Raw genomic sequence first — 23,669 nt, 5'->3', positions numbered from 1 at the left:
ACCCCCAAAGGGGTCGCGACCCACAGGTTGAGAACCACTGCTCTAATACAATACAACTTCTCTGGCTCTTCAGTGAAGACTAGCCAGTTTAGGATGAAACACCCTATCACAAGGAAGCTTGGTCGCTGGCACTACACTTTGCAGCACAGCAACACATAGGAAGCAGTATTTATGGCCGCATTACCGTCTGCAAGGTAAGTAGGAAAGATTTTGTGATTTCGGTTGTGTAAAATATAACCACATGAGATTGCCCCCTTCCAGTGCTAGAGTCTGCCTGGAACCACATCATAGCTCAGGGTGGTCCAAACAGTTAGTGCTCTGCAAGAGTGTGTGAGGTCATTTTTTCAGCTTGTACAGTATATGGCAGCAGAGCCTAAGCAGATAAACAACAACAACAAAGCACAGAGGACAAAGAACATCTTGGATAACTACATCCAAATACCTTGGATGTAGTTTTTAAACATTTAAAAAGATACCCACTGTATGATTCCAACTATACAACACTCAGGAAAAGGCAGAACTATGAAAACAGTAAAAAGGATCAGTGATTTCCAGGGACTAGGGCAGTCGTGGGCAAACTACGGCCCGCAGGCCGGCACGTTTGAAATGAATAAAACTAAAAAAAAAAAAAAAAAGACTGTACCCTTTTATGTAATGATGTTTACTTTGAATTTATATCAGTTCACACAAACACTCCATCCATGCTTTTGTTCCGACCCTCCAGTCCAGTTTAAGATCCCATTGTGGCCCTCGAGTCAAAAAGTTTGCCCACCCCTGGACTAGGGAGAAGGGAGGGATGAATAAGAGAGCACAGAGGATTTTTTGGGCAGTTAAGTGATTCTCTAGATACTGTTAATGGTGGATACGTGTCATCATACATTTGTCAAAACCCATAGAATGGACACCAAGTGTGAACCTTAATGTAAACTATGGACTTTGGTTTATAATGATGCATCAATGCACATCTACCCATTGTAATAAATGTACCTCTCAGGTGCAGGATGTCAAAAATGAGCAAGGCTGTGTGAGGGGGATGTAGGGTTTAAGGGAACTTTCTGTACTTGCTGCTCAGTTTTGCTGTGCACCTAATACTGCTTTAAAAAGTAAGGTTATGAATTTCTGTGAAAAATGTGTTATTAGCATACATGACCACAATAGTACTATTTTCAAGACACAGTCACCTTGGAAATTAAGAAAAATCCAAGTACCAGAAAATTTGTATTATTCCCACAATTGAGTGAAGCATATGGAAAAACGTAAATAAAGCCATTAATTTTAACTATGTACTAGGGCAGGAAAGTAACTGATGAATATGATTGAATATCTTGCTTTATTATTAAAGGCCCAGCGCGAGATTATAATCAGGGGAGGAGGCGCTGTGCTGGCCAGGACCTGCACCTGACCAGCATAGCTGCAGCCACCTCATTGTGTGTCTGGGGTGGGGGCTTGCTCTATGCTCTGATCTAAGCAGCAGCAGCCAGTAGGAAAATGGCCATCCCCCTACCCCCCACCCTGCCCTGGCCACCAGCATTGTGCCCGCTGGGGTGGGAGCAGGCACTCCTGTGAGTTGCATCTCAGCTCTGGCCAGCCCCCACCTCAGCTTCTCCATGTGTTATGTCTCCACTCTGGCCCGCCCCCAGCCCCAGCCTCCCCCTGGCCACTAGGGTGGGGGCGGTAAGCAGTCCCCTCCCACCCATCTGCTTGCTCAGCTCCTCCTGAGATGTCATGATGCAGCCTCCTCCTCAGCGGTGGTGATGGTCGGCTAACTATCATATTCCCTGTTTATATATGTATATGGGGATTTAGCATGACATAAATTAAAATTAAAGCATCCATATAATTAAAAGACACTTTTTTCTCATTTTAAATAAAAAATCATTATGATGATTTTACAGAAAAATCGTCTTGAAAAATTGTATGAAAGGAAACCTTAAAATTGCCTAATATTACACTAGTAATTTATGGCCAAAAACCTGTTAAATAGCCACTAACCATCACAGAAGTAACTAGCATTGCAAGCAATTATGGATGCTGTGACAAACCAGTACCATATTACATTATCATATTGCTTGTTTTAAAAATAAATTTTTAAGTCAACACTAAAAATTCGGTCAGGGCTATACCTGCTGTGCAGAAACATTTCCTACCACAGGCTCAAGACTGCTATCCTTAGAAAGTCCTGATTAAATGGCTGCCCTTCAGTTGGTGTCTGAACCTGAATCTGGGGAGGGTTTCCACCTTTCCCTAACTGAGAAGAGTGGCTCCCTGCACCACTCTTCTGGGAATCTAGAAGTTTGGTACATGCTATCGGAAGATGCTCATGTGATTATAGTGCCATAAAAACCTTGGCACTGAGTCTAACAAGACTGGTAGATGACATAGTTCATGTGTGTTGTCAGAATTAGACACTGGAGTAACTCAGCACATGCTGGTAACTCCACAGGGAGAGGACTCTTGGAAGCTTGTGCCTGGTGTCCTCCACACTTTCTCTCACACACCTTTTCTCTTTCTGATTTTGTTTTGGCCTTTCCCAGAAATAAATCTTCTTTTATGAGTAAAACTATATGCTGACTCCTATAAATTTTTCTTGCGAATCAGCAAACCTAGGTGTGGGTTTAGAAACCTCTAACAAATTGCATTATGTGAAATTGGTATTATTTGGTGTGTTATACATGATGATAGTCAGAAATTGATTTCAGAGTACCTGTGTTTGATTTTCTTTCAGTCCATGCTTGTTTTTGAGTGTGCTGCAGATCTATAACTATTGGAATAAAGACATGAAAGGGATAAAGAAAGCAATGATGTCAGAAAATAATGTGAAACTAGCAACATTACTATTTACTCAGAATAAGAAATAGAGAATCCTAATGATTGACAACATGTTCTATAGTATCAAAGTTCCTATAAAGGAAAGGAAGACATCACACTGACAACTTTATACAACTAAACAGGGTTTAATTATGTTCTACAATAGTCTTGAATCAATCAATATTGGGAGAACTGTAGAAAAATAAAAATTATCATATATACCAAAATAGGGTTCTAGTTATTTCAAAGTTCTTTTTATTTGTTCCTAAAGTTTTTAAAATTTCTTATTAAACTAAAATCATGGCTCACCTATCAAAAGCAGTTCTTCACAGGACAAGTCAAAAAGTCAAAGACATTGTATCCAAACGTTAGAGATATTCATGGATATTCTACTAAACTCCACATGTGTGGACCAATACTGGTCTTACCTCTGGAACAGTGGTTCTTTCCTGTTCATCTGATAAAGTCGCATTCTTTATGTTCGATCTAAATGCCAGTGCACTATCTGGAAATCTGTCAGTCACCTTAGATTTCTTTCTCCTCGCCACTTTTTACATGCAATCACCAGGAAATCATATGAACTCGGCCTCCTACTGTCTCCACTTATTTTGCTACTGTCAACTGCCCTAGTCAAACATGAGCTCTTTACAGGTGGCTCTCACAGTGGGATAATATCCATTAATTGTTATTGTTCTTTCTTAAATTAATTAATAAGATTTTTAAAGCAAAACAAATGAAAAAGGCATAGAATTAGAAAAAAATTAACATTTTAAATGGAAATAATTGAACTTCCTGACTCATTTCACATACAAGTAAATGGGTAAAAACTTCATAATGGACTGATGCTAGTCTAAGGAGGAGAGATCTTCATTTGTCTCCCAGTCTCTTTATGTGCTTTCCTTCCATCTATGCTCTACATAAGGGGTTAGCAGAAGAGGGCTCACAGGCCAAATCCAAGCTGCCATCTGGTTTTGTAAATAAAGTCTCACTAGAACATAGTCATGCCTATTCACTTGCAGATTCTCTAGGACTGCTCTAACACTGCAAAGGCAGACTTGAATAGATATGCAGACCACATGGACTAAAATCAGGCGGTTTCCAGAAAAATCTTGCTGATCCCTGCTTCATACCAAAACAACCAGGCCCTAATCAAATATAATCTTCTTACTCTTCTGCCAAGTATTGCAATGAATTCCTGCAGCAAATATTGCTGGCTCCCTACCTTGGTCTTCATTTTTGCTGGAGAACCGCAACTGTATTTGGCCATTCACTATCCTGATACACAAAGAAGGTGGTATCTCTCCAACTCCAAAGAGAGAAATGATTATACTAAGCTCATCACAGTAACAAGTTGACAACTGTCTGGTTTAGGAATGAGCATGGGATGTAACCCAAACCTATAAAATGTTAGAGGAAGTGAGCTGCAGGCCACTCAGTTTTCTTCCTATTTTAAAAGAAACACATAGGCCCAGCCTGTGTGGTTCAGAGGATTGAGCATTTTTCCATGAGCCATGAGGTCACTGGTTATATTCTAGGTCAGGGCACAGTTAGGCTTGATTCCCCCATTAGGGGGTGTGCAGGAGGCATCCGATGGATGTGATGGCTGTCTGTCTCCATGTTTCTATGGCCCTCTCTCTAAAGACAATAAAAACTTATTTTAAAAAAGGTTAAAGGGAACACACAGATCAACATCACTAATCAGGGAAATGCAAATGAAAATCATAAGAAGTACCAGTTCATTCTCTTAAAATGGCTGTCATCAAAATATAAATAAACAACAAGTGTTGGTGAGGATATGGAGAAAAGCAAAAGCCTCATGCACTGTACAGGTAATTGTAAATTGGTATAGTCACTGTGGAAAGCAGCATGGACATGCCTCAAAAAAATGGAAATAGAATGCCATTCCACTTCTGGGTATTTATCCACCAGAAACATGAACACTAATTTGAAAAGATATCTGCAGCTGCATGTTTGCTACAGCATTATTTACAATAGCCAAGATATAAAAGTGATGTAGGTGTCCTTCCTTAGATAAATTAATAATGAATATGTGGGTAGTATATACATATACAAATGCACATATACATATATACAGAATGAAATATTACTCAGACATAAAAAATAATGAATTCCTGCTACTTATGGCAACGTGGGTGGACTGAGAAAGACAAAGACCATAGGTTCTCACTTACATGTGCAATCTAAAAGAATAAAATAGAAAAACAGACCCATAGCTTCAGAAAACAAACTGATCCCTTACTTGCCAGAGGATAGTAAGTTGAGGAGAGGGATGAAATAAAGAATGTGTATAACAAGTGCAAACATCCAGTTATACAATGTGTAAGCCACGGAGATCTAGTGTACAGTACAGGGAATGTGTCAAATCTATATATATAAAAGTCTAAGAGACCATTATGACTGAATGACTGGACAACCGGTCCGTAGCTATAATGCACATTGACCACTGGGGGTCAAATGCTCTATGTAGGAGCTGCCCCCTGGTGGTCAGTGTGCATCCTAAGTCAACCTCCCCCAGGCAGCCAACCTCCCGGCCCCAATTGGCCCAATCAGGACTGGGTGAGACAGGCCCTGATCAGCCCTGATCAGCGGCCAGGCAGAGGGATGACTTCATGCACCGGGCCTACAGTATTGTAATAACTTTGCACAATGACAGATGGGTACTAGACATATCATTGTGAAAAAAACATCATGAAGTACGTAAATGTCAAATCACTATGGATGCACACCTGAAAGCAATATAATGTGTGCCAACTCTACTGTAACAAGAAGTTTAAGGAAAAAGAATGCCTCAGGAAAAGCAGGCCTTCCAGCTTCACATATTGACATGTGAGAATAGGATGCTTTGGCACCATTGCTAAATTCTGACCAGGTAAGCAGACATAAACACTGTCAACCTCACAGTTGAAAAATAGGACAACTAGGATCCTGATGACATTACTGAACCACAAAAACAATCCTGGTTCCTAATGCTTCTGCCTCTGTTGATTAGACCACCTATTATCTGAAGCTAAAAGCATTCTATCTGATAGATTTCCCAAGTCCTAGAGCAGTGATGGCGAACCTATGACACACGTGTCAGAGGTGACAAGCGAACTCATTTTTTTGGTTGATTTTTCTTTGTTAAATGGCATTTAAATATATAAAATAAATATCAAAAATATAAATCTCTGTTTTACTATGGTTGCAAAGATCAAAAAATTTCTATATGTGACACGGCACCAGAGTTAAGTTAGGGTTTTTCAAAATGCTGACACGCCGAGCTCAAAAGGTTCGTCATCACTGTCCTAGAGGATAAGACAAGGTCCTTTCTGTACAACTAAAGACTTTCATCAGCCTGCTTCAGCTAGGCACTCACCTCATTCCCAACATTCCCATTACACACATTTTGCACATTGAAATGGTTCTGCTCATAAACCCCTCCAAGTTCACTTGTCATCTCAGCCCTTGCACTGCTGTTCCTGCTGCCAAAGCTGTAATCTCAATAGCGGTTTCACCTGTCAAACATCATCCTTCTGCCACTTTACCTGGAAAACTTCTTTGTGGTCTGCATGCTTACTTAAACTCTCACCCAGATTTTTACTTCTATTTATTTTTAAAAATATTTTAAAACATTGACTAGAGAGAGACAGAGACAGAAATAGGGATAGAGAAACACTAGTTTATAGTTCCACTTATTTATGGATTCATTGCGTGATTCTGGAGTGTGCCCTGACCAGGCATCAAGACCACAACCTTGGCATATCAGGAACAAGGCTTTAGTAACTGAGATACCTGGCCAAGTCCTCATCCACATTTTTTTCAAACTCTAGTTCTTATCATGGACTTAAAGTGGCTGGCACACACTACATACAATACACAAGAATAAACAATGATAATTATAAGTTCCTAGTGCACTCTGGCACATAATAAGAATTGAATAAACCATAGTAAATAATAGAAATTACAAATGATAATAATACACTCTTAGAGGGTAAGAACTGTGTTTTTAATATATTTCAATTATGCATCATCAAAATAATACTTAGGACCTAAAAGACACCTGAGATGTAAATAGCGTGACCATTAAGCAGAAAAACGAATTAAATGAATTTTGATATTTTCTTTGAAAATTCTGTTTAAAAATTACAAAAATAAACTAGGAACATTTATTTCATATTATGAGCACCTCGAAGGTCAAAACCCTACTTCATCTTTGCATTTCCTATAATTTGCAAAACAAACCAACAGAAGTCCTTTGGTAAAGGACTACTAAGTCCAAAGTGTCCTCATACAGTTCAGATTACACAATGAACTATGTGCCACATCTGGGTGGCCAACTGACATTTTTGTTATTGTGAAACACTTTTGTATTTTTATTATAATTTGTTGGGTCCCGAGTGGGACTATCCGAATATTAATGGTTAGTTTTTGACCAATTTCAACAGATCATCTTGTTCTAAAGAAATTAGTGTCCTGACATGTATTTAACAAACAAAGATAACATGTTGTTCTAATAAATCAACATATCTCATTCTGTTTTTACTTCTGAGGAATGAGGTTAATAACAGTGAGACCTAGTTGGTATAATATATAAAATATCCTATGATTCTCAACAGGTATTGCCTTTCTGACTTCTGCACTATGACTATATATTTTTAAAAAACAACTTCATTGGAATCGTTGCACACTGGCTAAGTGAGTAACTCTTATCATTTGCCATTTGTTTGTGCTACTGAGAAGTATTGATGAGTTCCTACTTTTAGTTACTATATTAATAAGACAAATCACTATGTATAATAAGTATTCATTTACTAAATGCAATCCATTCAAATATGAAAACTAAACAAGAGAACAAGTCCAATTTGTTTTAATGTGAATATAGTAGAAACATACAACATTCTAACTTAATATCCTTTTTTTCTTTTTTAAATAAAGATAGAATATGGGCTTTTAGGGGTCAGAATAAATAAATAAAGTTCTTTTCAAACAAAATAGCCTGATATTTTAAATTGTCCACAATTAACATTTTTAATCCTACGGAATACTATTCTATCAAGTAAGAGATTAAGAAAAACTATACATGCAAGTTACACATTGTTTGGTATTTTTTCACTGCTCTTTCATTATCAAAACTTACTTATTCTTACTGCATGTATGTTAGGAACACCAAGAGTAGTAATTCACTATCAGAAGTCTTACCACGGTGGGTTCTTTCAGATGTGTGTGGTCTCCTTCTTTCTTGATATTCAGAAGTTAGTTGTTGCTTGCTGTGCACGAAAAAATAATATTAGTGCCTTAATACAAATCCTCTATAATAAAGAGGTAATATGTAAATTAACCATTACACTCTCGCTCAGGATGAACACCCCCATGTGGTCTAAGATGTCCTCTCCCATGTGGTCACACGATGGGCACCACAAGATGGCCAGCAGAAGAGGGCCTTTGGGGGTGATGAGGCCAGCAGGGGAGTGCAGTTGGTGGGGTAGGGTCCAGGCAGGCATTGGAGGGCAGTTAGTTAGGAGAGACCAGGCCTGCAGGAGAGGGCAGTTGGGGGCAATCAGGCCAGCAGGGGAGCAGTTAGGCATCAATCAAGCTGGCAGGAGAGTGGTTAGGGGATTATTACACTGGCAGGCAGAAGCGGTTAGGTGCAATCAGGCAGGCAAGCAGGCAAGTGGTTGGGAGCCAGCAGTCCGGAATTGTGAGATGGATTTCTGACTGCCCGTTTAGATTGGGCCTAAACCGGCAGTCGGACATCCCCTGAGGAGTCCCAGATTTGAGAAGGTGCAGGCTGGGCTGAGGGACACCCCTCTCCCACTGCACAAATTTTGTGCCACAGGCTTCTCCTCTCTATATAAAAGCCTAAGCGACCATTCGACCTTTCAACTTTCTGACTGGTAGCTATGATGTGCACTGACCACCAGGGAGCAGATGCTCAATGCAGGAGCTGCTGAGCTCTGGTGACTTGGCAGATGTTGTTCTAGGGTGATGCACCCGGAACAAGGGAGGAGGGAGCCCAATTCTTGGGGACATCACTCGAGAACTGCCCTCTCGGAGAATATTGGAGAGCTGGTTTTGACTCGATCCCCGCAGGCCAGGGAGGGAACCCAACTGCTAGAAGGACCCTACCCCTTTGTAAGGCCCCCCATGGAGGGTCCATGGGAGGTTGACTCTAGCATGTGTCTGGCCCGTTTTGCCCATTCCCATCCCACCACCCACCTTCTAATTAATTTCCTTTCAATGTGCACAAATCTGTGCACCGGGTCACTAGTATAAATATATTTTCCAAATGTAGTAAATTCTTAGACTATTTTAGATAATATTGGAGCTAATATTAAAACTTTAATTATATGATACATTTCAAATATGTAAGGTCTAAAAAGTTTTTTAGGAAGCATGTAATTTTTTTAAAAAGTAAGCTGAAACAGTCATGATTTTAGGGCAGTATAGTTTAATGAATTAATTAGAGTTATCTTATCATAAAGGCAAGTGTCTTGAACTCAGACATCCTAGTTCTATAATCAACAGCTCTTTGTTCTCAAATAAGTCACTTCTCTTTGACTCAAGGTTCTCCTCTACAAAATAACAATTGTATTTCCTTATTTTAGAAGGTCGTTAGGAGGAGTAAAAGAGCTAAAGAGCGAAAAAGAATGCTCAGAGAAACAGTAAAGCAAAGCAAAATTCAGTTCATGAACTTTATTTGTTGAAATTCTTTTGGAATCTGAAATAAGTCCTTGTAAGGTGTGGCTATAGGGTTAAGCCTCAGACTGGCCTGTTGGCAAAGCCATAAACAAGACCCAGCTTAGAGGGCATAGTCCTATTAGTATAATTGGCTTGACTTTATGACACTCCCTAGATTTTATCTGGGAAGCTAATGGGCTGAGGGAGATGTACCAAGTGCTGCCAAAAGAATTGAAACTTACAAGAACATTGTAACTATGGTGACCACTACCTTGTTTACGTCTGGCTATAAAATAAAGGCTCAGCTTGCCTCTGGATATCTCTCTCTGTGGCCTCAGCCAGGCACAGGAAGATCCACCTAGACCTAGCTTTTTCTCTTTGTCTGTCATTTCTTCATCTGTCACTGCCTTCACTCAGGCTTTCAAACCCTTGGCTGAGCTGGATCGGCACAAATGCCATTGTGGGGTTTCAACATTTCTAACATAAAATGTTGCAGTTTTCAGAAAATTTTATTATTTTTATTATTACCTGTTCTTTTTTAGTGTTTTGTAAGTCAGGATACCTCAGCTATTATATAACTTGCAACTAAATTTATCTACAAATATATTACCTCCTGAAGTCAAATAACACACAACACTCCCTTATTTTTGCAGCAAATCATACCAATAGCAGAAAGAAAACTAATAGAAATCAAGACCTGGCCTAGACAACTACTATCCTTTCTCTACCTACTCACACTGTGAACCAGCAAACCTTTATGAGAATGATCCTTAATCTCCCTGTTCACCCCATTGGCTTTGAAGATAGAATCCTATTGGTCACACATGGATACTGATAATTCATGGATGGGGGCTGAGCTATTATACAGATCAATAACCTACTTTTGTTTATCTTTTTTTTAAAAAAATAACTCTTTACTATAGGAATTACTACATATGTCCCCTTTTTTTCTCTATTAACCCCCTCTAGACCACTCCCCCCTCCCCCACACACACACACACTCCCTGGTCCCAGACCCTCTCCACCCCACTGTCTCAGTCCATGGGTTATGCACATATGCATACAAGATCTTTGGACTAACCTACTTTTGATTCAGAACTTTCTGGTGACTGGCTTCTATGTGAGGCATCATTTAAAATATTTTGTAACCTGAGGCAAATTCAAATCACTTGGGAATGTTTCCTTGTTATGGAAAAGAGATCACTGGAGGGGCCAACCTCAGTTATGGAATCTCAGGCAAACAGGCACCCACTACTCAGGTAAAGGCAATGTGGGACCTTACACTACAAAACTAAGATGCTCTACAGGACATAAAGTGACCTTAGGGGACAGATCAGGTAACAAAGGAGAAAGGAAAGTCTGCTCTTTTCCTGCAGCATTAATTGAACCTCTCTGACAACTTAGAATGGTCTCCACTAACAACTGCTTGTAGAAAATACAAACAACAGGCTAAAAGGGTAAATAATCCACAAAGTCTGGGCTGAGAAGGAAGCTCCACATAGACTTTCCAGTGTGTGGTGATGGTGGACGGGGGGAGGCTCTGAGTCATTTATTCTAGGAGGCCCAGCTGCCAGAACAGGGTGCTGGTAATTGGAATAGTGGCTATACAAGCATATGTATATAAACTAAAAAAAATTGCGACTTTCAAGTCCACGTGTCAATCAACATGAAGACTCAGGAATCTGGATCAGCAAGGCCAACCCTGGAGCAAAGATCAATCATAAATATTGGATCAGTTTCAATGGCAACTCTGCAGCAATAGAATCAATGGAAACAACAGAAAGGTTAGAATGTCCTTTTATACCTCCCCATCTCACTTGTGAAAGAAGATTGTCTCCCTTGGAATTAGGGAATCCTTTATTTTCCTGACAAATTCAATGTTGGCTATAGGATATAGGCTTAGAAAATACATTTTTTTTCTGATAAAGTGAACACTTCAAGACCCCAAATAACCAGTTGGAAAAAATCAGAGATGAGACTTTACTTGTAACCCCATGCATGGAGCTTCTACTTGGAATAAAATGGATAAAGATCTTAAAATTGTGAGATAAAGAATCTGGCCCATTGCTCCTTCTATTTGGTTGACCTTTACTTGGTTTATGGCTGAAGACACATACTAACTCACTGCCATTCCCAAACTGCCTGAACCGAACTATGAAAGCTCACCTAGTGCATAAAAAGAAACAGTGAAACTATTTTAAACCCCATTTTAATGATAACCTGCATTTTAAAGTAAATACTTAGAAATTAAAATCACTAACAAAAGCATAATCTTCGGCAGCCCACCCACAGTTATCTTGAGAAAAGACATCAGTATCTCGCTGAAGAAGAATCCTGACTCTATTTGCAGATTCATATTCAGCAATTATGAGGGCTGTGCATCTAACACAGAGATCACTTCTCACTCAGCATCTTCAAATATGTTATTCCAACAGCTAATTTGATGTACTCCCCAAGTTAGTACCCTGTTGTCTGTCTAGAAAGGATCATTTACATGCTGAAGTGTTCATCTTTGTGAATTACCTTCAAGGCTAAAATGAAGGGACAAAAAGGACACCTCTTTTCCACTTGCATATTGCTAATTTAAAGTCCTCTACGAGATAAGAAACTATGCTAAGGTCACTAATCTGGAGTGGGAGAAATTTAATGAAGATCTACCATTTGGCCAGGATGTTAAACACAGGTTGAAGGATTAGAGGGTGCTTTGACTAATTAATTGCTGGGCTTCCATAAACTCCTGAAATTCTACATGCCTTTGATTCTGTTTACAGTAAATAAAAATGGAGAACAGCAACACTGGCAGAAGTGGAAAAAAGAATACAATAAAAAATACCCCCAAAAAAAGGGAAGACAGTAAAAACTCAAGAAAAGTCATGGAGGTGGAAAAGGACTCTAGGAGAAAAAGAAAAAAATTTCATACAACTAGGCAAAGGTATCAGCCTGAAGGGAAAACCCAACTGTGAATTCAGTAAACAGAGAAGTCAATTAGAAATATCCACTAGATATCTGATGAATTAAATAATCAAAACATGGTGTATATATAGATATTATTAACTTACAGATAAATAATTGGTCTCAAGAAGAATGAATATCATTTTACCTAAAGAAATTTGCCTGATTAGGCCTTACTTAGGTAAAACCTTTGGTTCTGTGGCCATAGCTAACCGAAATGGACCCTAAAAGCTTTGGTGGGAAAAACAAGGTCCTTATTTACCACTACAATGGTCAAGGAGAGTAACATAAATGCTTGGACTAACTGGGCCTCTTATAAAAACTCTAAATCAGAGTTAATACTCAATCAGATTTGGCTTTCTGGGTTGCTCTGATTTGCATCTGTATCTCCATGGCAGAGCTACAGGGAACTTATCAGTGTATGTTGAGAAACAACAGAATAATTTGAGATCCAAGCTGTTTGACTGTCAAACCATGGGTTAGGCCCTTGCTAACTATGGAATCATGGGTCAATTCCTTCACCTCCCTGAACCACAGTTGACTCATTAATAAAAAGTCGGCTACAATACACAGCTACATTGACAGCAATTGTGATGACTATATAATGCAGGATAATTACATGATATAGGGATTAGCCCACAATAGGACACTCTAGAAATGGTAGTTTCTTTTCTCTACATTCTCATAGCTAACACACAAATTTTTAAAAATCCATAAAATCCAACCTGCTTAAAGCGTCTTCTTCAGAGATATCTTCCACTATTAAAGAAAAAAAGTGAGATACATTTTAAAACAATAATAAAATATAGAACTGTAAACGTACTGGACTAGTGCTTTCTTAGAAAGTATCCTTTGGGACCACACCTAATACTATACTAGAGTGAATATTAATCATATTACTGTTAGGCCATTAATATATTAAGAACAATTACTTTCTCTTTTTAAATATACCAAATGCAAGACAGAAAAAAAGAATAGAATCTATCAAAATTTGATACATATCTATGAACTTGTTATTTACAAGGAACATAATTCTAACCAAACCCCATCAGACTGACAGAAAATGGTATTGTTAGTAGGAGCTAAATCTATGATAATAAAAGTGTAATATGCTAATTACACCTGATGTCCTTCCAGGAAGACCTTCTGGACAAAGCTGGGGCTGTGAGGGCTGAGGCAAGCCACCAGGACTGTGAGGGCCAATCCCCTTGCACAAATTTCGTGCATTGGGCCTCTGGTCATAGAATAACAATGTCAAAAGTAAAATAGCATGAGTTTTCTGAACTTCTTCCAATAGCAGCAGTTAGTAAAGAGAACACCTCTTACGCAGTAACACTGACAACCTCTCCAGGTCTCAGGGAAGACTAGCTTGTTTAGGATGAAACACTCCAGCACAAGGGAGCCTGATTGCCAGGCACTGCCCTTTAAGCACAGCAAAACCCAGGAAACAGTGTCTTTCTGGCCCCATTCCCAACTGCAACTTAAATAGGAAAGACTTTGGGATTCCAGTTGTATAAAGTAGAACTACTTGAGACTGTCTCTTTCCATTGCTAGAGTGTATCTCTTCCCCCTCATAGAGCAGGTGGAAGAGACAGTTAGTGCTCTGCAGTAGTGCATGAGGTCATTTTTCTCAACTCTCCCCACTAGGGGGCAAATGCCTAGAAGAAGCATGCTTTTTGAGCTTGTGTTGCATATGTCATCAGATCCTATGCTGAAGAACAACAACAACCAGCCAAGGATAAGAAATTCTGGGATAACTACATCCAATTACTTTGGATTTTTAATTTCTTAAACTTTTAAAAAGATACCCAATGTCTCTATTCCAACTATAAAAAATTCAAGAAAAGGCAAAACTTTGGAGACAGTAAAAAATATCAGTGGTTTTCAGTGGTTAGCGAGAAGGGAGGGTGGAATAAGCAGAGCACAGCAGATTTTGAGGGCAGTGAAAAGATTGTATATGATACTATAATGGTGGGTATGTGTTATCAGACATTTGTCAAAACCCATAGAATGTACATCACAAAGAGTGAACCTTAAGGATAACTATGGACTTTGGTTGATAATGATGAGTCAATGCAGGTCCATCCATTGTAATAAATGTACCTCTCTGGTGCAGGATGTCAAAATGAGCACGCCTGTGTGTGTTTGGGGTGGTGGGTGTATGGGAACTCTCTGTACTCTCCACTCAATTTTCCTATGAAGCTAAAAATGCTCTAAAAAATGGTTATAAGTTTTTCTTTGAAAAAAATGTATATGCTATTAACATATAGCAACATGTTATTGCTATTTCAAGACACAGTCAGCTTGGTAATTAAGATATTGATCCAAGTATCAGAATATGGGATTCTTAAAAAAATATATTCTAATTGACTTGACAAAGGAAAGGAGAGGAATAGAGAGATAGAAACATTAATGATGAGAGAAAATCATCCATGGCTCCCTCTTACACACCCCACACTAGGGATTGAGCATGCATCCCTTACACAGGCCCTGACCTAGCATCCAACTATGAACTTTGGTTCATGTGTCAACACTTAACCACAAAGCCATGCTGACCAGGCAGAATATGAGTATTATCCTGCAACTGAGTGGAGCATGTGGAAAAATATAAGTAAAACCAATGATTTGAATTATATACTTGAGGAAGAAAATGACTGATAAAGATGATTGAATATCTTGCTTTATAATTATACTAGAGGCCCATTGAAGGAATATTCCTGCAAAAATAGGGCTTTCTGAGACTGGAGCAACGCAGATAAGGGAGCGAAGCTTCACTCCCTTCTCCACTGCCTCACTCCTGCCCGTCTCCATTGCTTCACTCTCTTCTTCAGTGCTTGGTTTCCTTCTACATTGCCTTCAGTCTTAGCTCCATGCCTGTGTATGCAAATTAACTGCTATCTTTGTTGGGTTAACTTGCAAAGTGACTCTGATTGGCTGGTGGCCAGAGTGGAGGGATGGTCAATTTGCATGTTTTTCTTTTATCAGTGTAGATATGGGGATTTAGTGCAACATAAATGAAAACTGCATTATCCATTTAGTAAAAAGACACTTTGTATTCAAATTTTGAGTCAGAAATCATTATGTTGATTTTATCTAAATATTATCTTGAAATATTTATTTGATAAAAAGGAAAGCTTATAATTGCCTATATTGCCCTAGTAATTTATGTACAAACTAGAGGCCCGGTGCACAACATTCATGCATTGGGGCTGGGGGGTCCCTCAACCCGCCCTGCACCATCTCACACTCCAGGACCGCCAAAGAGTCCTTAGTGCTGCCATGGATGTGTGAGAGGCTCCCAAGACCACTGCCACTGCACTCACTAACTGTGAGCCTGGCTTTTGGCTGAGCAGCATTTCCCCTGTGGGAGTGCACTGACCACAAGGGCACAGCTCGTGCACTGAGCATCTGCCCCTTGGTAGCCATTGTGTGTCACACTGACCAGTCATTCTGCCATTCAGCCAATTTGCATATTAGGGTTTTATTAAGCAGGATACCTGTGAAAGGTGCATCAAGATTTATAGGAATAATCTGCATTGCTAGTAATTATGGATGATGTAAATTAAACCAGTATCTATAATAATAAAAGTGTAATATGAGGGGCAATGAGGCAGGCAGGTAGAGGCAGTTAGGGGCGATCAGGCAGGCAAGCAGTTAAGGGTGATCAGGCAAGCAGGCAGTGGCAGTAAGGGGTGATCGGGCAGGCAAAGTGGTTAGGGGCAATCAGGTAGACAGGCAATTGGTTAGCAGTGATCAGGCTGTCAGGCAGAGGCAGTTGGGGGCAATAAGATAGGCAAGCAGAGTGGTTAGTTGCAATCAAGTAAGCTGGCAGGAAAGTGGTTAGGAGCCAGCAGTCCCAGATTGTTAAAGGGTGCAAGCAGGGCTGAAGGATCACCCCGAATGCATGAATTTCATGCACGGGCCTCTAGTCATATTATATTATCATATTACTTGCTTTGAAAATAAATTTTTAAGTCAACATAAAAATCAGTAAGAGCTATATCTGCTGTGCAGAAACATTTCATACAGCGTGCCTAAGAGTGCTATCCTTAGAAAGACCTGCTTAAATGGCTACCCTTTAGTTGGTGTCAGAAAACCTGAATCTGGGGAGGGTTTTTACCTTTCCCTTCAACAAGACTGTGCACAGGCCCACACAGGGATGCACCTAGAGTGCCCAGCTCAGGTGAATGAAGAGGCTGAACCACCGGGTCCTACAGGACACCTACTACACAAGGCCACTCCACGAATGCCAGGAGACACAGCAGTTCTACCTAATACATAGAAACAGACACAGGAAAGCAGCCAAAATGAAGAGACAAAGAAACATGACACAAATGAACAAAATGGAAGCAATCAAACTACTGGATACAGAGTTCAAAACAATGGTTATAAGGTTACTCAAGAAACTTCATGAGAGCTTTAGTGACTTAATGAGAGCTTCAAGTGACTTAATGAGACTTTCAAGGATCTTAATGAGAATTTCAAAGACCTGACAAAGGACCAGTCAGAAATTAAGCATACACTAGCTGAAGTGAAGAACATTTATAGGAATCTAACGTTAGAATAGAACATTCTGAGAATCAAATCAAGGATTTCCAATATCAGGAAGCAAAAAGCAACCAATCAGAAGAAGAAAAAGAAAAATGATCAAAAAATATGAAGACAGTGTAAAGGAGCCTCTGGGACAACTTCATCATTTCAAGAAATAATAACAGAAAACTGCCCCTACCTGGTGAAAGAAAGAGACTTACAAGTCCAGGAAGCACAGAGATTACCAAACAAGTGGAACCCAAAGAAGCCCACACTAAGCACATCATAATTAAAATTCCAAGACAGAGATCATCTTAAAAGCAGCAAGAGAAAAGCAGTTGGTTACCTTCAAGGGAGCACCAATATACAACATATGTCTTGTTACCAAATTCTCTCCTGTTCTAAATTTACTTAAATTGATTTCTCATAAAAAATTATGCAAGCCAGAATGGAGTGGCAACAAATATTCAAAGTGATAAATATCAAGGAACAACAAGCAAGAATACTCTACATAGGAAAGCTCTTATATAGATTTGAGGGTCAGATAGAGAGCTTCACAGATAAGAAACAGGTAATGGAGATCATCACCAGCAAAGCAGTATTACATGAAATGTTGAAGGGTATTCAAGAGGAAGAAGAAGAAGAAGAAGAAGAAGAAGAAGAAGAAGAAGAAGAAGAAGAAGAAGAAGAAGAAGAAGGAGAAAGAAAAGAAGAAGAAGAAGAAGAAGAAGAAGAAGAAGAAGAAGGAGAAGGAGAAGGAGAAGGAGAAGGAGAAGGAGAAGGAGAAGGAGAAGGAGAAGGAGAAGGAGAAGGAGAAGGAGAAGGAGAAGGAGAAGGAGAAGGAGAAGGAGAAGGAGAAGGAGAAGGAGAAGGAGAAGGAGAAGGAGAAGGAGAAGGAGAAGAAGAAGAAGAAATAGAGAAGGAGGAGGAGGAGGAGGAGGAAGAAGAAAAACCATGAAGAATAAACTGACAATAAATACATAACTGTCAACAATTAAATCTGAAAATCAAAATAAACAAACAAGAAATCTAATAAACAAAAGAAACTGATGGATGAAAGAGAATCAGGGACATGGAAAATGGAATAGACTGCCAATTCTCAGAGGGACAGGAAAGGGGTGATGGGAAGGAATTAATCAAAGGTTTTCTATGCATACCAGGGGCCCAGTGCATGAATTTGTGTACCTTGAAAGGAACTCTTGTCTGCGAGGCTGCAGAGTCTGCAATGGGCACAGGGGAAGGTCTTGGGCCATCCTCCACACCCCTGTCTAGCCCCTCCTACCTCAGCCCCTGGTCCCCTGTGTTGGCAGCCCCACTACCACTGCACCGCTCTCACATGCTGACAAGGACGGCTTGCTCACACTCGCTGATGGTGTGGAGGATTGGGGATGGTGCCAGCAGCAGGTGCAAGCTACAGTTGCTTCTCCAGTCACCCCTCAAGAGTAGGGGGAGGTGCAGAAGTCCTCTGGGGATAACAGGGTCGGCAGCTGCTGCTCACACCCGCTGATGTTGCCGAGTGATCAGGACCAGGGCTGGGCTCTGGCAGTGGGTGTATGTGGTGGCTCTAGCACCAGCTGCAGGTGTTGGCAGGACCTGTTCTGGCAGTGGGTGTGAGAGGCAGCTTCCAGCCCCAATGGCCCCTCAGGAGAAGTGGGAGGGGAGGAAGCCCTAAGGGGCAATCGGAGCCGGTGCTATCAGCTGTGAGTGCCTGGCGGTACCATGGTGTGCAGGCACAAAGTATTTTCAGTAACCATCAGAGGTTTGGGCTCACACCGATGACAGCAACCAGTGCCCCACCTTGGTCTGGTGCCAACACTCACCTGACCCAACATCCCGCCATGGTGGTGCCCACCATGTTCCTCACTCTTATTCCTATTGCTGACACCTGCAATGTTCCACGCACCCACCCTAGTTGTCAGTGAATGTCATAGTGACTGGTTGTTCAGGTGTTCGGTTGTTCCACCATATGGTCTATTTGCATATTAAGGTTTTATATACATAGACTAGAGGCCTGGTGTATGAAATTTGTGCACTGGGGTGGTGTCCCTCAGCCCAGTCTGCACTCTCTCTAATCTGAGACAAGAATGTCCGACTGCCGGTTTAGGCCTGATCCCTGTGGACAGTGTGAGAGTCTATTAGCATAATCCGTCTTTATTAGATAGGATATGTATTACTCCTGGACTCAGACAATAGGGAGGTGAAGGCCTAGGGCAGGGTAAGAATTGGGTAGACGGGGTAATGGGGGGGTGGAGAGGTACATCTATAATACTCTCAACAATAAAGATTAAAAATACATATTTAACAAGTGTTGTCAAGGATATGGAGAAAAGAGAAAGCCTCGTGGAATGTTCATGTCATTGCAAATTTGTTCAGTCATTGTGGAAAGCAGCATGGGGATTTCTCAAAAAATTTGAAATAAAATTGCCATTACACTTCTGGGTATTTATCCAACACAAACATAAAAACAAATTCGAAAAGATATCTTCACCACTATGTTCACTGCAGTGTTATTTACAGTAGCCAGCATATGGAAGCAATGTAAGTGTCTTTCAATAGATGAATGAATTAGAAGATGTAGAATGTGTGTATATATATAAAAAATATTACTCAGACATAAAAAACAATGAATTCTTTCTGTTTAAGACAACAATGATGGACCGAGAAGGTGTTATGCTAAATGAAATAAGACAGAGAAAGACAAAGATCATATGATCTCACTTACATGTGCAATCTAAAACAACAAAACAGACACAGATACTGAGAACAAACTGATGGTTAGAAGAGGGTATTAAATTGAGGAGACGGAAAAAATAGAAGAATATGAATGAGAAGCGCAAACTTCCAGTTATAAAATTCATAAGCCACAGGGATCTATTGTACAGCATAGGGAATGTGTCTAATCCTATCTAATTAGACAAACATGGTAATTAACCGTATCTCTGACACGCTTCTCATTGGCTAAGCAGGGAAATATGCAAATTAACTGTCAACCAACATGGCGGCCAGCAGCCAGGCAGCTGAAGCGAACTGGAGGCTTGCTTGCTCCAGTGATGGAGGAAGCCAAGGTTCCCCGCCTGCAGCCGCCCAGCTCTGAACTGCACTCTAAGCAACTAAGTTGCAATTATAGAAGCTAAACAATTCCCAGAAACCTGCTTTCAGCCAACCGGGCCTCAGAGCTGGATTTGCAACAGTGTTTCAATTATAGAAGCTTAACAAAGCACAGATACCTGCTTTCAGCAGCCAAGGTCTCAGAGCTGGAGCCGAGGCTCAGAGCTAAAGCCTGCTCTCAGCTCCAGTGATGGCCATAGAAGGTGAATAAATCCCAGAATAAAAAAAAAAAGAATAAAAGGAGAGGTTGGGAACTTCAGTCACCCGCCAGACTGAATGGCCCTCAGCCCCTCGCCCAGACTGGCCAGGCACTCCAGTGGGGACCCCCACCCTGAAGGGGGCGTGACCAACTGCAAACAGCCATCAGCCCCTCATCCAGGCTGAAAAGGCACCCAAGCAGGACCGCCAGCATGTTCCAGGACATTGTTCAGGGCAAACCAGCCGGCCCCCACCCATGCACCAGGCCTCTATCCTATATAGTAAAAGGGTAATATGAAAACTGACCCTAACAGCAGAAGGACTGGGAAGGACTGGTCACTATGACACACACTGACCACCAGGGGGCAGATGCTCAATGCAGGAGCTGCCCTATGTTTGTCAGGGCACTCTCACATGGGAGGAGCTTTGCTCAGCCACAATCCAGGCTGATGGCTGCCAGTAGAGCAGTGGTGGTAGGAGCCTCTCCTGCCTCCTCAGAAGTGCTAAGAATGTCTGACTGCAGTTTAGGCCTGCTCCCCGCTGCCAAGTGGACATCCCCTGAGGGCTGCCAGGCTGCCAGAGGGATGTCAGATTGCCATCTTAGGCCCAGTCCCCCGGGGAGTGGGCCTAAGCCAGCAGGTGGTCATCCCTGAGGAGTCCCGACTGCAAGACAGCACAGGCTGGGCGGAGGGACCCCCCACCTGAGTACACAAATTTTTTTGCACCGGGACGCTAGTCCTATATAATAAAAGGCTAATATGTAAATTGACTGAAGGACAGAATGACTGGTTGCTATGACACACAGTGACCACCAGGGGGCATATGCTCAATGCAGGAGATGCCCTCTGGTGGTCAATGTACTCCCAAAGGGGGAGTGCTGCTCAGCCAGAAGCCCTGAGCCAGGCTCATGGCTGGCAAGCCTAGCGGGGTGGCGGGAACCCCTCCTGCCTCTGTGGCAGCACTAAGGATGTACATCAGTTGGACATCCCCCCATGGCTTCTGGTCTGCAAGAGGGCTCAGGCTGGGCTGAGAAACACCCCCCTCCCCTCAAGTTCACAACTTTCGTGACCCGGGCCTCTAGTATTGTAATAACTTTGCAGGGTGTCGGACGGTTACTAGACATATTATTGTGAGCACATGTGAACACATCTAAGGTATATAAATGTCACACCACTACGGTTGTACACCTGAAAGTAATATAATGTGTGCCAACTCTACATTTTCTTTTAATCCTCACCTGAGAATATTTTTCTATTGATTTTTAGAGAAAGTGGAAGAGAGAGAAAAAGACAGAGAGAAATATTGATGTGAGACAAACATATCAATTGGTTGCCTCCTGTACAAGACCTGATTAGAGACAGAGCCCCAGAGGAATCTGCAACTGAGGTAAATGCCCTTGACCACAATCGAACCGAGGACCCTTTGGTCCACAGGGCCATGCCCTATCCACTTAGCCAAACCAGCAAGGTATGCCAACTTTAACAAAATGTTTAAGAGAGAAGAAGAAATGCTTAAGGAAAGGCAGTCCTTCTGGCCTTCACATACGGACGTGTGAGTATGGGATGCTCCGGAGCCATTGCTACCTACAGACCAGGAAAGCAGACGTGAACACTGACCACCTCACAGCTGAATGAAGGTTGACAAATGGGATCCTGATGACGTCACTGAATCACCAAAACAATCCTGGTTCCTATTATTTCGGCCTCTGTTAATTAGACCACCTATTATCTGAAGCTAAAAGCATTCTACCTGACAAATTTCCCAAGGCCTAGAGGATATGATCTCATCCTATCCAGACACTGTGGTACTAAAGACTTTCATGAGCCTGCTTAGCTACTCACTCACCTCATTCCCAACCATTCCTATTGCACACATTTTGCACCATCAAAATGGGACTGCCCATAAACCCCGCAATGTTCATGTGTACATCTCAGCCCTTCCACTGATGTTCCTGGTGCCAAATCTGTAATCTCAATACGTGTTCCTCCTGCCAAACATCACACTTATGCTCTGTTACCTGGGAAACTTCTTTGTGGTCTGAATGATTACACTCACCCACATATTAATATTTACTTTTTTTTTAAAGGTGTTTAAAATTTGATTAGACAGAGACTGAGACAGAGGCACAGGGAGAGAAACACTGGTTTGTGGTTCCACTTATTTATGCATTCATTGGATGATTTTGTTATGTGCCCTGACCAGGATCAAAACCACATCCTTGGAATATCAGGTACATGTTGAGCAACTGAACTACCTGGCCAAGGCCTCACCCACATTTTTAAAACTCTAATCCTCATAATGGACTTAAAGAGGCTGGCACAACCTACACACCATCACTAAAGAATAAACCAGGATAATTATAAGCTCCTAGTGTGCTCTGGAACCTAGTAAGCATAGAATAAAGTTAGTAAATTATAGAAATGACAATGATACTAACAGGCTCTTGGAGGGAAGAAACTGTGTTTTTAAAATTCTGCAACAGCAGAATAGCATTCAGTAACTAAAACCCACCTGAGAGTTAAATAACAGACCATTATGTGGACAAATGAATAACTGAATTTTGACATTTCTTTTAAAATTCTGTTAAAAGGACACAGAAATAAACCAGGGGCAACTCTCACACATTATGAGCACCTACCAGTTCAAATGATATTTAACCTTTGTATTTTCTATAACTTACAAAACCAACTTGCACAAGTCCTTTGAAAAATGTCTAATAAGTTTCAGGTATCCTCATACAAGTCAGATTGCACAATGAACTAGGTGCCACACCTGGGTAGCACACTGGCATTTTTGTTATTATGAAATATTTTATACTTTTATTATAATTTTTTGAGTCCTGAGTTGGGCTATTTGAATATTTATTATGATTATCTTTTGACCAATGGCAACAGAGCATCTTGTTCTAAAGAAATTGGTGTCCTTACAATTATCTAACAAACAGAAGGGAACATCTTGTTCTTATAATGTCCATGTATCCTATTCTCTTTTGACTTCTGAGGAAGGAGTTTAATAACAGTGAGACTAGTTTGTATAATATATAAAATTCCCTATGCTTCTCAACAGGCATTGCCTTTCTGACATCTGTTCTATGAGCAGATATCCTTAAAACACAATCTATTTGGGACTGTTGTACACTGGCTAAGTGATATAGCTCTTACTATTTATTTGTTTCTGGTACCAGGAAAGTATTGTAGAGTTGCCAATTTTAATAACTTTTTAGTACAACGAAACACTATGTGTTACAAGTATTCATTTAATAAATGTAATCCATTTGCTGTAAAAACTAAGGAAAAGATCCATTTTTAGAAAAAGTCCAATTTTTTATAATGTGAGTATAATAGAAATATACAACATCCTAACATCTTTTTTCTTGTTTACATAAAGATATCATA

The sequence above is a fragment of the Myotis yumanensis genome, unplaced genomic scaffold, assembly GCF_028538775.1.
Source record: "Myotis yumanensis isolate MYYU_CA2020_CCGP unplaced genomic scaffold, mMyoYum1.0.hap1 SCAF_1, whole genome shotgun sequence".
NCBI lineage: Eukaryota > Metazoa > Chordata > Mammalia > Chiroptera > Vespertilionidae > Myotis > Myotis yumanensis.
This window is presented reverse-complemented; position numbering follows the sequence as displayed.